Source organism: Dromiciops gliroides, chromosome X (assembly GCF_019393635.1).
Source record: "Dromiciops gliroides isolate mDroGli1 chromosome X, mDroGli1.pri, whole genome shotgun sequence".
Classification (NCBI taxonomy): Eukaryota; Metazoa; Chordata; class Mammalia; order Microbiotheria; family Microbiotheriidae; genus Dromiciops; species Dromiciops gliroides.
The window spans coordinates 12362941-12381609 of NC_057867.1; positions in this window are offsets into that span (position 1 = coordinate 12362941).

Consider the following 18669-nt stretch of genomic DNA (forward strand, 5'->3'; position numbering starts at 1 on the left):
AGCATTTTTCTTAAGCACCTACTATGTGACATGCACTGTGGATGCAGTAACATGAGAGTAGCCCTTGTCATCAAGGACCTTGATTACAATCTATATGAGAGACTGGAGGCCAGGGAAGGGAGTTTTGGTTTGTGGAGTAATGGAGATTTGAGTGGAGCCATATGCCCTTAGTTGCAACAGTAGCCTTGATTTAATTACTGTTCTAAGAGCAAGAGATGGAAGGTACGGAATGGAGGTAAGGGGGCTTGCATAGGAGTAGCAGCAGGGTATATGGCCAGATACCTGGTTAGTCCCTGATTTCCTGGTGGATAGCATGATGGGAAGTGATGCCTGGTCTGAGGCTGGCTAGAAACAGTTGTTAGGTGTATTTGTCTTCACTGACTCACTAATACGGCACTCTGCACTGATAATGGGATGTCTTAAGCTAAGTGGAGATGAAAGGGGAGGAGTCATACTCATGAAGGACAATCTGGGGAAAAGTCCCAGGGATAGGAAGTGGGGAGATAGAATGTTGAATGTAGGGAATAGCTAGTAGACAAGTTTGGCTGAGTGAGTGAGTGTGTGTGTGTGTGTGTGTGTGTGTGTGTGTAAGTAAGGTAGGGGGATTCATGTGTATTTATCATCAAAAAGATTGAGGTATGTTAGGATGGAGTTTAAAATCTAAACAGGATTTTACATTTTCTCCTAAGGGCAACAGAGAACTACTGAAATTTTTGGAAGAGGGAGTAGTGTCATCATATCTTCACTTAAGGAATGACTTTTTTTCTAGTTACATGGAGGATGGAGAGGAAGAGCTGTAGGCAGGGGGATCAATTAGAAGTGATTGTAGTGGTGTCATGTGACTATATAGGCTAGACTATCTAGTGTCATCAGACAAATTATGCGCCAGGCATAGAGCAATTCGAGCTGAATCCCTAGAATAAGGCAGTGAGAAGGCAGACAAGGTATTCATACTGAAGATGTCCAGTCCTCGACATCAACAATATTCTCCCACCGGCTTTTCTACTCTGGCAAGGCACACAAACCAACCCAATTCAGGGGGCAGTCACCATGTGTAGAGATGAATAAAAGAATAAACGATAAGAATAGACAGAAAAGGAAAGAGAATTGATGAAGAGAACAAGGTATGGTAAAAACTGACAAAGGAAGTTGAAGAGAAGAGATCAGGGGGATTCTGAACTAAACACTTGAGGGGGGAAAAGGTGGTAAAGGGGGAAAGAATTGGAAAAAAGGAAGAAGAAAAAGGCAGAAAAAATAAAAGGTTGACAAATGGCAGAGAGAGAGAGAGAGAGGAGAGGAGAGGAGAGGCTATGGGAGAAGAGAGGCTATGGGAATAAGACTGGGTTAAAGCAGATTAAGCAAAAGTATTTATAGGGACAAAGTGACCTAAAAGAGGAAGGGGAACAAAAATAAGTCCTAAAAATGTACTAGAAACACAAATTATGAAAACAAGCCCCCATAATCTGTTGCTTACAAGGAACACATCTAAAAAACAGACATATATAGGCTCAAAATGAGAGGATATGATACAATTTACTAATGTATCAGGTGAATCCAAAGTAGCAGGAATTATAATTATCCTATTAGACAAAATAAAAATTCAGAATATAAACAAAGATGAAAATTACATTATGCTTAAAAGGGACTATAGGGAAATTATCCATTATCAGGATTAAACTTACATACGTCAAATGATATATCTAAATTCATAAAGGAAAAAATGGATTGTAAAAAGACATAACTAGTGACACAGTAATAGGAAGAGTTCTAAATGTTCCTTTCTTAGAGTTGGACAAATCTTACAGAAAAATAAGCAAGTGGGAAAACAGAGAATTTAATAAATTGCTAGAGAAATTAGAGCTTAACAACTTATAGCAGTTTCTGAATAAGATGACTAAAGAATATACATATTTTCTCAGGAACACACAGAACTTTTACAAAACAAAATAAAACCCTAATGAACATTAGGGCACAGAGAAATATCAAATAAATATAAACCATATAAATAATGACCAACAATTACATAGACCTAAAAGACTTGATAATGAAATCCTAAATAATGAGGTTCTAATAATAAGTAATAGAAACAATGAATAATTATGTGAATGATGATAGAGTTGAGACAACATACCAAAATTTCTGGGATACAGATAAAACAGTTCTTGGGGCAGAGGGATACATACTTGTATATTCCTCAGAACATATATTAATAAGATTTTTTTTTTGGTGAGGCAATTGGGGTTAAGTGACTTGCCCAGGGTCACACAGCTAGTGTCAAGTGTCTGAGGCCAGATTTGAACTCAGGTCCTCCTGAATCCAGCGCTGCTGCTCTAATCACTGCGTCACCTAGCTGCCCCTATTAATAAGGTTTTAAAGGAGAGGGCTAATGCCTTTGAAAAATTAGACACCCAATATAAACCCCAAAATAAAAGCAAATAAAATAAGAACAAATAAGAACAAAAAAAACCCAAAATTAGAACAAAAGAGGAAATCTTGAAAATCACTAGTAGATAGAAGTAGATACTAATAGTAGAGACGTAGATAAATTGGAAATCAAAAAGGCTATACAACTGACAAAGAAAAGTAAAAGCTGGTTCTTTGAAAAGACCAACAAATTTGATAAACCTTTGAACAAACAGATTAAAAAGAAGAGAAAATCAAAGAAAAGAATTTTTAGTGAACAAAGAGAAATGACAAAAAGTAAATAAAGAAACAAGTAGAATTAAATAAACAAATAAGTGAATAAATGAATGAATGAATGAAGAATTATTAGAAGATACGATGCAGTTATATGCCATCTTGCCTAAGAATGTCAAATAGAGTAATATTTCAAAAATATAAAATACTCAATATAACAGTCTATCGGGTAAAGATCTTAAATAATCCAATATTAGAAAAGTAAATAGAGCTGGTTGTAATGCATTTACCAAAGAGCAAGGGGAAAAAATCGTTTCCTGCTGGATTTACAAGAGAATTGTATCAGACCTTTAAAGAACAATTAATACCGATATTTTGATAACTGTAATTCTATTAATTTGTTTTCCTTAGGAATCTCATTTTTTTTTTATGCATTTGCCAACATGATTCTGCCAAGTGGGTCTTTATGGTTTCTTTTAGCTCAACCTCCGCTGATCTTGTCAAAGGAAGCAAGAGCCCACTCAGGAGGTGATCAGCTAGAAGGCAAAGAAATCCTGAAGGAGTAAATGTGCTTCTCTGCTACTCCCAGAGAGAGCCCTTCTCACCAGGGGAAAATAGCACTTGCTTGGGTGTCTATGGACTGAGACAAAAGGGCCTCATACAGGGCCCACAGAGGACATTCAAAAAGAATCCACACTCCTTGAAGTAACAAAGAGAGCAGCTTTCTGAAAGGATGGAGCCCTCTTCATCTGTAGGGAAGGTCTTGTCTTGTGGCAGAAACTAAGAGCCAGACTAAGACACCTTTTTGCAGATGATTTTGTCTGGCTGTATCCCAAAGAGCTGGCATTGCCTCTATTTGAAGAATATGGGAATTGGGGAGTCCACAAAATGAGGCTGCTGTGATAGGTGGTTTTTTCCCTTTGATCTTTCCCACAATAGTTCTCAATTCCCTTTAACAAGAGACATATTTTCTCCCTTCAGGGCTGGTAAGTTCACGTCTCTGCCATTTTCTGTTCCGACCATTTAAGCCTTCTTATTAGGGAGCAAACAATGTCTCTTGGTCACCCATGCTGGGTAGGGAACAGCTCACATAAGCCTGAGATTCCTGACAGCTAGGTGCCCAGTTGTGGCTCAAGAATAGTTCCTCATCAGTGTTTCAGGCAATGATTGTCTGTTGGCTGCAGGGAAACTTATTGATTCCCCAAATCGTGTGGTCTGCTTCCCCAAAGAGTCTGTCTGCCATTGTGTTTGTAGAGAGACTATGGAAGAACAAGAAGAGCAGCCAGAGAAGGCTTTCTTTTTGGAACGTGGGCTGAGACCTGTTCTCCCTTTGATCTCCACCTATTAGCCTGATAATCACATTCGCCTTCCCTGCCTTGGAGAGAAAGCGCCACTTTGACCTGGAGATGTTATTGGGGTGGAAGAAGTTAACTTTCTCCATCTGAGGGTTACCAATTGGGTCCCAGAATGCCTCTGGTTAAACGGGTTTCTGGGTTTCCTGCTTCTGTACTCTGCTGTTCAGCCTCTGAATGTCTCTTTGAAATGTAAATCAGCAGAGGCAATGAGGTGATTTTACTGTTAGGAAGGTGCTCCCTCTGCACAGCTCCTGTTTGGACCACTAAGAGGACATTAGGGAATCCAAAGGAATGGGTCGACAGTTCATAGTAGAAGGTGCTGCTTTTCCTGATCATATCCACTCCTTTCTTTTGGGAGTATAGTGGAATGAGCCCTAGGCTCAGAGTCTGAATGGGCTTGAGTTTAAATCTAACCAATAGCACTTACTAGCTGTGTAACCACTGGCAAGTCTAATCCCCACTTTCCTAATCTGTAAAATGAGCATAATGATACCCTTGTTTAACAATAAGTATCTCTTTTGCTGAGTCATTTTGCAGCTTAAATGAGATAGACTCTACACAGAGCTTTGTAAACTAAAACACATTAACATATTAATAGTGTTTTCACACTATGATCTCAAGCTGTACTCTGATCTGGTTAGACCACATGTGGCCTATGGAATTCTGTCTTGGGTGGCCCATTTTAGGAAGGACATTTGGAAGCTGGAGAGCTCCCCAGCAGAGTGATGAGGAGAGTGAAAGGTCTCAAGGTCCAACTCAATCCGACAAGCATTTGTTAAACACCCACTATTTGTTGGGCACTGGACAAAATATGATCCAAGATGCCATAGGGAGATGGCTTGGAGCCCTGGAGAAGAGGAGCTTGGGTAGGGGAGGAGGACCTGAGGCTTGACTTCTAGTACAGGGGAGCTTTTATGTAGGACAGCAAGGAGACCCCAGAGGGCAGAGCTATAGACAGTACTTAGTTGGTGCAAAGAAGCATATTTAGGCTTGAAATCAATTTTTAAAGGCCCTCAACATTTCACTGATCCCACAGTGACTTGGGTCACCTTGAGAAGGAGTGAGCTCCCTGTCCATCCCTGAAGTTTTTCTTGTTAGGGGTATTGTAGAAGGGATTCTTGGTGTAGAAATATTTTGAATGACTAGCTAAATTTTGGGGGCTAAAGCTGACTGGGGTACTTAATCTGGGACTTTTGACTAACTGTGCTATCTGACTGCTATTAATTTAATGTGGGCCGTTTATAAAGTTCCACCACACTGCTCCACTCCCAAATTGATAAGCAAAATATTAAGAAGCCTCTTAATATTTTATCAAAGCAGAGTTTATTTATGAGATACTATTTAAAATTAAGAATACAGGGAAATAAAATGTACAACCTTCTCTTTCCACTGCATCTCTTTGAAACTTCTTGAATACAATAAGGGCCTTAGCCGCCGCTTGCCTTAGGGCACTCAGGTACTTTATTCTAACTCTGAGCCCCTTTCACTTTGTAAATCCCCCTGCTTCTAACTTTCCTTTGCTTACTGCCACTGCTGAACCCCTGTGTTTCTCTCTCACCGACCTTCTGTCTGTCTGCTCCATCAGTCTGCCCTTCTGCCTCTTTTTTCTGCTCCTAGTCCTTCTCATCTTCTCCTGCGTCCTTGTAGCCCCGTCTCTAGTCTGCCGCGCTCCAACCTTTCTAATCTTGTCAGCCACCGCTTGACCTCTTCTCCGCCTCATCTTGTCTGTCCGAACCCCTCTGCTGTCTCACTCCCAGGTCTATAAATACCTTATCTTCTCTCCACTCAAATCTCGGGGCTTCTTGGCTAGCTAATCCGCTAGCCAGGGCTGCGGCTGGTGGAGGGGGGTGTGCTCCAGCCTCACGTGCCTCAGCACAGGCTATCCAGGATCTTTCGGATAGCTCAGCTCAGGTCGGACGGAGCTGGGGGCTTCTTCCCCCCAGCTGTCTGACCTGGCATCTTGCACAGCCCATGGGGCTTTCTGGCTCAGCTGAAGCAGAGGGGGAGGGGCACTAGCCCCTCCCACACAGAAGAGACCCTGAGGGCCTAAGGCTTTCCAATCTCAGCCCAAAGGTAGGGTCCCCAAATCAAAATAAATTTCCACATTGGTCAGGCAGTTTAGGTCTCTGTGATAGAAATGTCTCCTCTTTTCTCTCCTTCCCTATACTCTGGCCAATTTAACCTAGTCCCATCTCACTCTCTCACTCCCACTTTCGTCTTGCCCCCTTTCCCCTTCTGTCCTGTCGAGTGTGACATTGCTGCCTGCACCCAGTGGAACAGTGGGGCATCATTTAGCTCTTGGGCTGCTTCATTCCCTTTCAGACAAGATTAGAGCAAGTTAATCTGAGATGTGGCCGGGCTGTTCATAAACACAAGCAGTGAAATAAATGCTACAGAATCTCTTGGTAATGTGTCTCAGCGTTTCATAGTCCTTGGAGCCAGGGTGTTTTTCCTAATAGCTAATTCAAAACTCTGTGACTGCAATAAGCTCTCCCAGAGTGACAGAACACCCAGATGATATCCCTTTCTACATTGGAAAAATGAAACTCCTGAGAAGAGTGGGAAGACTTCTGACAACATATATGTACCAGTCAATGGATTTGACACTTCAGGCATTAGAATAGATATGGATATATCTTCACCTGTCACTCTTATCCTCTCATTTACCAAGTTACCAAAGATGATCAAGGACCCAATGTGGTCTATCTTATCTTGGCTCCAAATACCAAGGGGCTTTGTGATTCATGTGTGTGTGTGTGTGTGTGTGTGTGTGTGTGTGTGTGTGTGTGTGTGTTAATCTGTTTAAAGAACATTTCTCTTTTAGGTGACTTTATTGGTGTAGGGAGCCCTGGGGGGAACTCTCTTTTGAGTGCTCAGTATCACACAGATAGTGTCACAGGCCCATCTTGAACTCAAGTTTTACAAATTTGGAAGTCCAGCTCTTTATCCTCTATCTACTATGCTATGTGAAGTCCTCTCTGCATTTTGTCTTTCTCTGTCTCTCTGTCTCTCCCTTTCTTTCTCCCTCCCCACTTTGTGTATGTGTATACACACATATATGTGCGTGCATATGTGTATATATACACGTGTATATGTACACACATATATGCATTGCTAACTTGACATTCTGTGCACACTCACAGAGAGCAGCGTTACTGGGAAGCCTATAAAAGGTGGCCTAATGTGGGCCTGGACTTTTTTCTCTTGCTGACTCAGTCTCAAAGTCCACATGTACAGTTAAGCAAAACAAATTCCACATATTCCAGCATGTTTCATCATGAGTCCTTCATGGTTGTAATTGTGACTGGTCATTGTAGTGCTGGGAGTTCTCAGTTCTTTCAGAGTTGTTTATCTTCCCAATATTGCTGTCATTGCAGCTGTATCAGTTTATGTAAGTCTTCCCAGGTTTCTCTAAAACTACTCCCTCATCATTTCTTACAGTACAATAGTATTCCATCACTTTCACATATCATAACTTGTTCAGCCATTCCTCAAGTTTCTAATTCCTTGCCATTGAAAAAAAGACACTATAAATATTTTTGTATACATGGGTCCTTTGACTCTTTTGGGGATACTTTGTGGGGGAGGGTCTATACCTAGTGGTGGCAGTTCTGGGTCAAAGGGTATCAGAACAATACTCTTTCTATCCTACCATTCCAGCTACTATAAAACAACAAAGATAGACCGGACCTTAGAAGGGATTAGCTAGTCTAGACTCCTTATTTTTCAGAGGGGGAAACTGAAGTCAGAAAGGGGAAGTAACTTGGCCAAGGTCATTTGATTAGTGACTAAGCCAGGAATATAGACAGGTCCCTTGGCTCCCAGCCCAGGGCTTGCTCAAAGTGAACTATAGTAGGCAGAGGACAGATCATTAACTCTGGAGTCTCAGGATCTGGGTTCAAATCCCACTCTGACATTTACTAGCTGTGTGACTGTGAACAAATAACTTCATCTCTCTGAGAATCAGTTTTCTGATATTTAAATGAGGGGGTTGGACTGGGTGACCAGATCTTTATGTTGGAGCATATGAATAAGTGGGAGAGGCTTTTCCTTAGTTTTCTCCTGATTTTTCAGCCTCCAGCATTTGCTACTTAGAAAAGTCCAGGTCGAATATCAGGAATTTCTGTGAATTCAGACAAAAATAACCCACCTTCCTGCCAGTGAATTTGGGGGCTAGAGAAAGCACAGGTAGCAGAATTTGTGCTCCCACATTGAAGGTATCATGAGAAAGGTGAATGTCTTGGCTACTAAGAGCTTTTGTTCCCCTCCTCAATGTAAAGAAAGTGAATAGGGCAAAGGGGCAAGGATTACATTGGTTTTTATCCATTAGTCTGCAGGAGGAAAAAGGCCTCTGGTTTTATTTGACCTTATATTGATTTGATTCTTCACATAAAAGTTCAAAACCTCTGTTTTCCCTCTTCCCCCACCCTAGAGGGAAAAAAGGTTGGCAGACTTGTTTTCTCAGCAATTCTTCTTTCAAAGGAAAAAAAAAGTGTGTGTGTGTGTGGGGTGGGCAGCCACCAAACATGATGATCACAGAGACTGATACAGGAGAGAAAGTCATATTTTTTGTGGAAAAAATCTTTAAATATTATTAATTGCCTAAGTCGACTGTAAGCCTGGTGTGTGTGTGTGTGTGTGTGTGTGTGTGTGTGTGTGTGTGTGTGAGAGAGAGAGAGAGAGAGAGAGAGAGAGAGAGAGAACACGAGAGCAAGCACAAGCGCTAGCTCCATCATCCTGACTCTGCGCATTTCATTGGCTCTTGCTTCTGCCTTGAACTCTCTGTCCTCATCTCCACCTCACTGTTTCCCTGACTTCAGCCACCATCTAAAATTCCACCTTCTACCGAAGACTTCCTCAATCTCTCTCTTTTGGGGGGGGGCAATGGGGGTTAAGTTACTTGCCCAGGGTCACCCAGCTAGTAAATGTCAAATGTCTGAGGCCGGATTTGAACTCAGGTCCTGAATCCAGGGCCGGTGCTTTATCCACTGTGTCATTTAGCTGCCCCCTCCTCAATCTCTCTTAATTCTCATTCCTTCCCTTTGCTAATTATCTCAAATTTGTCCTGGAAATAGCTTTATTTGTATGTTCTCAGTCCAATTTGACTGCGAGCTCCTGCAGAGCAGGGACTGTCTTTTGCCTCTCTTTGTATCCCTAGCACTTAGCACAGTGCCTGGTGCATACATGCTTAAAATATTTCGTGATGAAGAGGAGAGGAGAGAAAAAATAGTTTTTTAACTAATCTTGATGGGTCATTATCTCTTTCAGGTAGGCTGTAAACTTACTGAAAGGCTGAGCTGTGCCCATAGATGCCCAGGGTGAGGATCAAAACCAGTTACCCCCTTCACCTCCTAAAATATGGTATTCCATATTATGTTCTCTAGTACAAGCTTGAAGAGATAAATGATATAATTCCCTGGCGGGGGGTACATACACATAGACATCAGTGAGAGAGAAATTCTCACTGAAATATCAACAACACAATCCCTCCTACCAGGGCCACTGAATTTTCCAGAGGGAGAGAAATTAATCTCCTTGATTACTGGCTCTCCAAAGTAGACATGATCTCTCTTCATTTCCTGTTATGCATCACTAAAAAAGAGGGAAGCTGTCACTGATGCTTGGCATTATTATGTGACAGCCCCACCTTCCCCCAAAGATGACAGTCATCTAGTGCCAGCAGCTGCCTAACAGCCTTTCTGTATCCAGTTGTTGTCCTGCTAATACCTGGCTATTTAGTGCCTTGAGGACTGAATCTCATGCAGAGATCTGATTAGCATGATATCACCAGAGATTTGCCCCACAGTATCAACATTCTTGGGGGCTTCAGTAGGGATATAGAAATAGCAGAAAATAGTAGTAGGGAAGATATTTTCCTTCCTCCCCCATGTCGGTACCTTGTAGGAAGGAAAAGCCCCTCCCCCCAGCTCTCTCATCTGGTACCAGGTCACTCCTATGCCCCCACCCCCACCTCTACCCCCACCCAAACATCCTTTGCTATCTCATACCCCTCTCTCAGGTCCTGCCTTATACTATTACTGAAACAGTATGCATCTGACTAGGGTGAACTGTCCATATTTTGTTTGGCCTTGGACCCACTCCTCACAGGACACCCAAACTTAGAAGCATTTATTAGCCTTGGGGTGTCCCTGGGGCTCCCCTCCTCTTTCTGAATTTGTCCCAGGTCCCAAAATTTCTTGTTTGGGCTCTGATAATATGAGACAAAATCAAAATCCTTGCCAAGATTCACACGATTGCTTCCCTTTCATATTCTCTGATAGGTTGGTACAAGAGAAGTAAATTATTCAGATCATTGAGGCCAAAGGAAATATATTTTGCCCTCAATTTTCTGGATAACTCAGGCACTAACAACCATTTCTCTTGAAATAACTATTTATTTGTGGATATATATATATATATTTTTTTTTTTTTGGTCTCAGTCATCCAGAAAATATATGTGTAGATTCAGCTGTTGAAAAATGCATATTTGATGCGTTAGATAAGACATAGAGTTGATTATTTGCTAGTATGTTATTCTTCTTAAGAGAGTTGTCACTGATTGGGGATTATATTTTCTCTATATAAATGCACACATATGTGTATATATAATTATATAGATGTACACATAGATACATTTCTTTCACGTTTTAGGCCTTCACTTTCTAAGTTCATTTTTTTCCCCTTTCACTTAAAATATCAACAGTATTTTTCTTTCCCGGTCTTTGGATTTTTAAAGAAATTCTAAGCTATAAGATAGTGTGCCTACAGTGACTTAAGCCAGTCCGTCAAATCTTCTATGATATAATTCACAAGGGCCAATGTATTTGAATACAAATAGATTTCCATGTGATCTATGTCCTTCCTTTACTCTCTATCTAATACAAGGGCAACATTCGGGCCTTTCCCATCTTCCTTATGCATTCAGAGAATAGTTCCCACATTCCCTTTATGTCATTTGTAAGTTGCAATTCATTCTCAGCTTTGCAATACTCCATTTTCTGTGGCTTTCCCATTTGTATTTCTTTGGCTATTTTGGTTTCCTGTACTGTAGAAAAGGTTTCTCATTCTTCTTGTCCTAATCTCCTGAATTCACACGCATATAATATGAAAATATATATGTGTGTGTGTGTGTATATATACGTATATATATACACACACAAACACACAGACACACATATATATATATATATATACACACACACATACATACATACATATATTTATCTGTGTGTGTCTGTGTATAAATACCATAGATGCTCATTTAACTCCCCCAGGGAGCAAAAGCAGAGTGCTAGGTGTTGGAAGGTGTAGGGAAGGGGTAGAGATATACAAATTATTAGACACTGTTCTGGTTCTCAAGGACTTTACAGTCTAATAGGAGAATAAAATGCTAACTCTGATTATTGGCTTTGGTGGGGGGCGATTTGTTGTGTCTGACTCTTCTTGACCCCATTTGGGGTTTTCTTGGCATAGACACTGGAGTGGTTAGTCATTTCTTTCTCCAGACCATTTTACAGATGACTAGTGAGTCCTTAGTCCGGGGGTCCAGTTTATTAAATACTCTGTTATTCTGTCTGTTGCTTCAGTATGTTGTGTACCTAATCCACCCCATTGATTGACTGCTCTATTTGTTAACTGGTACCAAATCATTTTGATGATTACTGCTTTGTAGCAGAGTTTGAGATCAGGTACTTCTAGGCCTCCTTCCTTCCCTCTTTTCTCACTATTTCTCTTGAGATTCTTGACCTTTTGTTCCTCCAGATGAATTTTGTTATTAATTTTTTCTACCTCTTGAAAGCAATCCTCTGGTACTTGGACTAGTGTGGCACTGAATAAGTAAAGTAATTTCAGGAGTATTTTCATTTTTATTATATTGGCATGGACTACCCAAAAGCAATGAATATTTCCCTAATTATTTAGCTCTGTTGTTATTTCTGTAGAGTTTTGTATTGTTGTATTCATGGAGTTCTATGTGTGTCCTGGTAGATAGTCTCATATATTTTATATATTCTGTAGTTATTTTGAATTTCTTTCTCTTCTGAGTTTTGTTGGTAATATACCAAAATGCTGATGATTTATGTGGGTTTATTTTATATTCTTCAACTTTGCTGAAATTAGTAATTGTTTCAGTTCATTTTAGTTGTCTCTCTAGGGTTCTCTAAGCACACCCCATCACATCATCTGCAAAAAGAGATAGTTTTGTTTCCTCTTGATTTCTTTTCTCTTGTCTTCTTGCTAGCATTTTGGGAACTCGAGCACTGGGCATTGGTCTGGCTCTGTTTCCTACACAGGCTCATGGTGGGTCCTTTGGAGGCTCTGGCCTTGCTTCTTGCTGGGAGATCAGGTTCTTTGGGGGCTGGCCTCTTTGTTCCCAGTGCTTCTGCAGGGTTCTGCCAGGTGGTTTGGGTTTTTGGGGGCAGTCTTGCACTACTTGAATGAGTTTATAGTCTATTGCCTGTGGTTTTCTTTATCATTGTTCCCTCTTGTGCATTTTTAGAGCTTATCTGGGGTGTTTGTAGGAGATTTGTGCTCCTTTAGGTCCTAACCCACTACCATCTTTGCACAAAATCACTAGAAGAAGGAAATAAGCATTTATATGGCACCTATTGTTTACCAGGGATTATAATAAACACTTTGTATAGATATTATTTCATTTGATCCTTACAATAACACTTAGAGGTCAGTGCTATTATTATCCCCATTTTATAGTTAGGGAAACTGAGGTAGGCAGAAGATAAGTGACTTGCCCAGGGTCACACAGCTAATAAGGGTCTGAAGCTGGATTTGAACTTGAGACTTCCTGACTCCAGGTCCAGCAAGCCTCCACTAGTTACTATGTGGATAAGTAGGTGATGTAGTGGATAGAGCACAGGCCCTAAACTCAGGAGGACCTGAGTTCAAATTTCACCTTAGACACTTACTAGCTGTGTGCCCCTGGGCAAGTCACTTAACCCTAATTGCCTCAAACATCCAGGGCCAGTTGTCCTGATTTATATCTTGCCATGGGACCCAGATGGCTCTGGAGGAGAGAGTGAGGTTGGTGACTTTGCACAGCCCTCCCTCACTTAAATCCAATTCACTGCAGGTCATTACATCACCTCCTGATGTCATGGTCCTCTTTGAGAATGAAGGGCAAACAAATCACTGTGCATATCCTTTGATCCAGTGATAGTGCTAATAGGCCTATACCCCAGAAAGATATAATAAAGTGAGAACTGACCCATTTGTACAAAAACATTTACAGTAGCTTTCTTTGTTATAACAAAGAATTGGAAGTGAAGGGGGTGCTCCACAATTGAGAAACAGAAGAATGGGGCATGTTATATGAATGTCATGGAATATTATTGTGCTATAAGAAATTATTGGGTGGGTGGCAGCTTCAACCAGTTTGGAATTCTATCTCCCGGGGAAAGCTTTTGATATTTCAAGAAATACATTCCGTCCCTGCCTCCATGTCTCCCATCCTGTGTCATTCTTGTCTATAACCCCCTATAAGTTTGTCACAGGAGCTGCCTCCAATTTGCTAGAGGCAGGGGTGTGTGGGTGGGAGCTTCTTCACTTTTCCTGAAGATGGGCTGGTCTTGTGCAAAGCATAAAACTGGACAAGCCCACCTTAGTGTTTCACCACTGCTTTGACAATTTCTTTCTCTTTCTTTCTTTCTTTCTTTCTTTCTTTCTTTCTTTCTTTCTTTCTTTCTTTCTTTCTTTCTTTCTTTCTTTCTTTCTGTCTGTCTGTCTGTCTGTCTCTCTCTCTTTTTCTTTCTTTTGTGGGGCAATGAGGATTAAGTGACTTGCCCAGGGTCACACAGCTAGTAAGTGTCATGTGTCTGAGGCTAGATTTGAACTCAGGTCCTCCTGAATTCAGGGCCCATGCTTTATCCACTGTGCCACCTAGCTGCCCCCACTTTGACAATTTCTGAGGAAGGTGAGGACTTGCTTGTACCCCCTGTAGCCAGCCAACTTAGGGGATCGTCAGGCATGGATAGGTTTCAATCTGTATGTATGCTTGGAGGGCCCATCTGAAGTGATAAAGCCATGGATACATTTAGGTATGTATTTCAAGGAAACCCGAATGATTTGGATGTATGGGTGTGAGATATGTTGTGATGAAAGAGCCAATAAGGCAATGCTTGGTTTCTGTAATCAAATACTCTTGGTTCTTCCCCTGCCCCTACCTAGATGCCATTGGAATGCAGGCTTAGCCCTGGGCACCTCCTTTTTTACCCCCCTTATTTTCTAGTCACTACACTGAAAAATCAGTAAAGAATTTGGAGAAGGCCAGATGCCAGAATCCTTGTTCAGGTCCTGCAAGTGCCTTAGGAGCCAGGAAGGTGTACCCCAAAGGGTCCCAAGCAATTTCAAAGAGAAAGGCACAAAGTGCTGCTTATGTCATCATAAGCAGCTGCTCTCATCAAAAGCAGGAGGATGAGGAGGAGCTTCCAGCTGGGTAAAGGAAGTGGAGAGATTAAATTCATAATTTTGATCAAAAACCTTTTCTCAGGCGTTCATACAGATCATTCTGTCACCATCCCTCATCCCAGTCCCCTCTTCCCCTTTTTTCCCTACCCAATCAAGACTCAATGCAACTCATTAGAGTCAAGAATAGACTAGAAACCCAGAGCTGTCATTTGAAGGAGTCTTTGAGTTGATTTTGCTTTTGCTTGGCTCCGGGGACAGCAATAGGTAGGTAGATGCGGCAGAGAGACTGATTTAGGCATTTCCTGGATTTGATCTCCTTCCCCACCCCCTCCAATTCTCCCCCTTTTTTTACCTCCTTATATTCTTACTCTTAAAGCCTGGATACTTTCCCCCAGAAACATTTGCTGAAGGCCATGGTTTTCTAATGCAAAACAAACAACAACCAAAAACCCCTCAGTTCTTCAGTATTCCATATTGATGGCCCCTTCTTTGAAATGTGCATTCTCCCAAACCCTTTGAAACTTTACCTTTAAAGGGGATAATTTGATTAATGAGCTAACTAATGAAAATATTTTTTCCATTCAATGATTTCTTTTCTTATTTAAGTTGCACTGATTTCGGTTCACGTATTGATGATAAAAGGGAGGCAGTGTTGCATAATGGGTAGAGAATATTTTCAGGCCAGGAAGACCAGGGTCCAAGTCCCACCTCTGATGCACATTGCTGTGTGACCCTGAACAAGATACTTAGCCTCTCACTTCTCTAGACAACTTTCTAAGACTCAGAGTTGCAGAGAGATGCTTACTAGCACTGGTAGAGGGAGTTTTCCTTACCAAGGAGTTCTCTATATTAATGAAGTAGTAGATCTAGCCTTTATCCTGTCTCTGGCAAAAATATGATATTAAAGATTTACAGCAAATTGACATGAATATGTAAGAGTTAGAGCCATTCCCCAAAAGATGAGTGGTCAAATGATATGAAGAACAATTTTTAAAAGACAAAAATTGCAACTATCAATAATCATATGATCTCTAATAATAACAGAAGTGCAAATTAAAAGGATTTCAAGGTTTTCCCTCATACCCAACAAACTGGCAAAGATGACCCCAAAAATGAAATCTGTAAATGTTATGGGTGCTGTTAGAAGCCAGGTACACTAATACACTGTTGGTGGAATTGTGACTTGGTCCATTAATTGTAGGAAACAATTTGGAATTATTTCAACAGAAGCTGCCAAACTTTTCATCCCCTTTACCCAGAGATTTCATTGTTATGCATATACCCTAAGGCCAAAACCAGAAAATCACATACACCAAAGTATTCATGGCAGTACTAATTTTTTCAGTAGCAAAATACTGGGAAATAAATAGATGCCTGTCATTTAGGGAATGACTGAATGAATGGTGGTATGCAAAGTAAATAGAATAAAACTGCTCCAGGACAAACAATAACTGAGGAATTCTCAGGAACCAATGCAGAATGAAGTGACTAGAACTAAGAAAACAGTAGTCTTCCATCCATAAGCATGTATTAAGTGCCTGGCAATCATTGGGGTTACAAAGAAAGCTAGACACTTCCTCGCCAAAACCAAATAAACAGAGTCCCTCCTCTCAAGGACCTCAGTCTAGTGGGGGTGGGGTGGGGAAGGGAAGAGACATTGTATAAATAGCCTTGTAGAAACAAGCTATAGACAGGATAAACTGGAAATTATAGATAGAGGGAAGGCACAAGGCTTCTTATGCTGTTGTTCACTTGTGTCTGACTCTTCATGACCCCATTTGTAGTTTTATTGGCAAGGATCCTATAGTGGTTTGCCATTTCCTTTTCCAGCTCATTTTACAGATGAGGAAACTGAGGCAGAGTTGAGTGACTCGACCAGTGTCACACAGTAACTGTAGTAGATAGATGCTATTATCCCCATTTATATATGAGGAAACTGAGGCTAGCTGGGGTTGTGATTTGCTGTATCTGGGGTCAAATTTGAACTCAGGTCTTCCTGACTCGAGACTCAATGCTCTATGTACTGCTCCACCTAGCTGCTTTGATGTAGAAACAAAAAGCATCAATCAAATCATATTTCAACATGTTTACAAGAATTTGAAGACTATGAAACACAAACACTGTAGGTTCAAAAAGGAGCAAAACAATTTCATGGGTAAAAAGTCAAAATTAATCGACAAAAGTCTGATCTCCACAATATATAGGAAGCGACCAAATAGACCAGAACAAGAGCCATTCTCTCACATAAGGACAGGGATTATTGTATGGTAAGAGTAAAAGACTCTGTGGTTTCATCTCAAACCTGTTGAATTGACAAAGGTGACACAAAATGGAAACAGTGAATGTTAGGGGACAAGTACAAAGACAGACACACTGAGGCACTGGTGACCAAGTTGGAAAAGGTGATGTAAAAAAATTATTAGCTAGAAAAATTAGTCTGGAAAATTATATAATTGGACTTATGAAAAGTTATAAGTTTAGAAAAATTATAATTGGGCCGTAAGCCCTGCCACGGTTGCCATTCAAATGTAAAAAATATTTTGTTAACTTGCCTAATTTGGGGGACCTAATCTGACTGGAGGACTAATTTGGGGAGGAGTGATCTGAGGTTTTTTGACTCACTGGCTATCTGACTGCTATTAATTTCCTATGGGCTGTTCAAAAATCTCTCCACACTGCTCCCAAATTGATAAGCAAAGGATTAAGAAGCTTCTTAACTAAATAATCAAAGCAGAATTTATTTATGGGATACTATTTAAAATTAAGAATACAGGGTAATAAAATGTACAACCTGACTGCGTTCTGGAGTGTCTCTTTCCACCTGCTGCTCCGGGAACTTTTTTAGCCTCCTTCTCACTGAAAAGCCCCCTGCTCGTATCGGCCTCCGTCCCTTCTTGCTCTTAGCTTTTTCTCCTTCTCCAGTGCTCTTAATCTCCTGCGTCCTTCTCTATTCCATTCGTCTCAGGGTCTCTAGTCTCCTTAATCTTGTCAGCCCCCCCTCGCTGTCTGACTCCCAGGTATATATATCTTCCTTCTCTCCCCTCAAATCTTGGGGCTCCCTGTGCCCCACCCCCACACCAAGCTAATCCCCCAGCTAGGGCTGTGGCTGGGGGGGATGGGGATGCTCGAGTGTCTTGTAAGTACCATACCCAGGGCTCCAGGGGCCCATGCCCCTGCTGTGTGCCCAGGGACCTCTGCACGGGCTATGCCAGAGCCCAGCCTGGATGAGCTGGGGGTCTCTTGGATAGATCCTCTCAGGGTGGAGGGAACTGGGGCTTTTCCCCACAGCTGTCTGACCTGCAGTCTTATACAGCCCATGGGGCTTTTTGGCTCAGCTGAAGTGAAGGGGGAGGAGCACCAGCCCCTTCCACACAGAAAAAACCTTGAGGGCCTAAGGCTTTCTAATCTCAGCCTAAAGGTAGGGTCCCCAAATCAAAATAAATTTCCACAGTGACAAGAGCAGATGAGAGCTTCCTATCCCAGACCAATGGCCGAGGGGTGTAGTTGGAATAATAGAATGTCATGGGCTAATAAGGAATGACCAGTTTGAAGAATTCTGAAAAAGACATGGGATTGTTGAAGAGTGAAATAAGGAGAACCCAGATAACACTATAACTACACTAATGTCCAGGGAAAAAACAGCTAAAAGGAAGCTCTCTCTAGACAAAACCCTAAGAGAACAGAAAATAATCATCATAATTATAATCAAAATCACCTTTAAGGTCTGTAAAGCACTTTACAAATATTAATTCTTTTAATCCTCACAACAGCCCTGAGAAACAAGTGCCCTTATGATCCCAGAGGCTAAGGAATCTGTCACACAGCAAGAAAGTATCTGAGGCAGAATTTGAACACAAGTCTTCCAGACTCTAGTTACAATGCTCTTTCCACTGTGCCTTCTAACGGTCTTTGAATAGAGGAAAAACTACAGGTCTATGGGCTAATATATACCCACATGATTGAAGTCTGCCTAGTGTCTCTCCTGTCTGGCTTGCTCATTTCTTGTTGAACTAACAAACATCTGTTTTTGTATTGGTTTCTTGATTGACTTTTTTTGACACTTGGTCTCTTTATTTCACCCATTCTAGAAATGCAATGGCTATTCTTGAATCCAATTCCACTACTGATTGCCCCGGAGCTTTGACCCACTCCAGTTTCAAACTAGTCCATTTTGCTCCTCCTTGGGCAGTCTGATTGCCCCTTGCTCCAAGGTCTCCCGCTATTGGGTCTGGACTCAATGCAAACACTTGATTGGCTT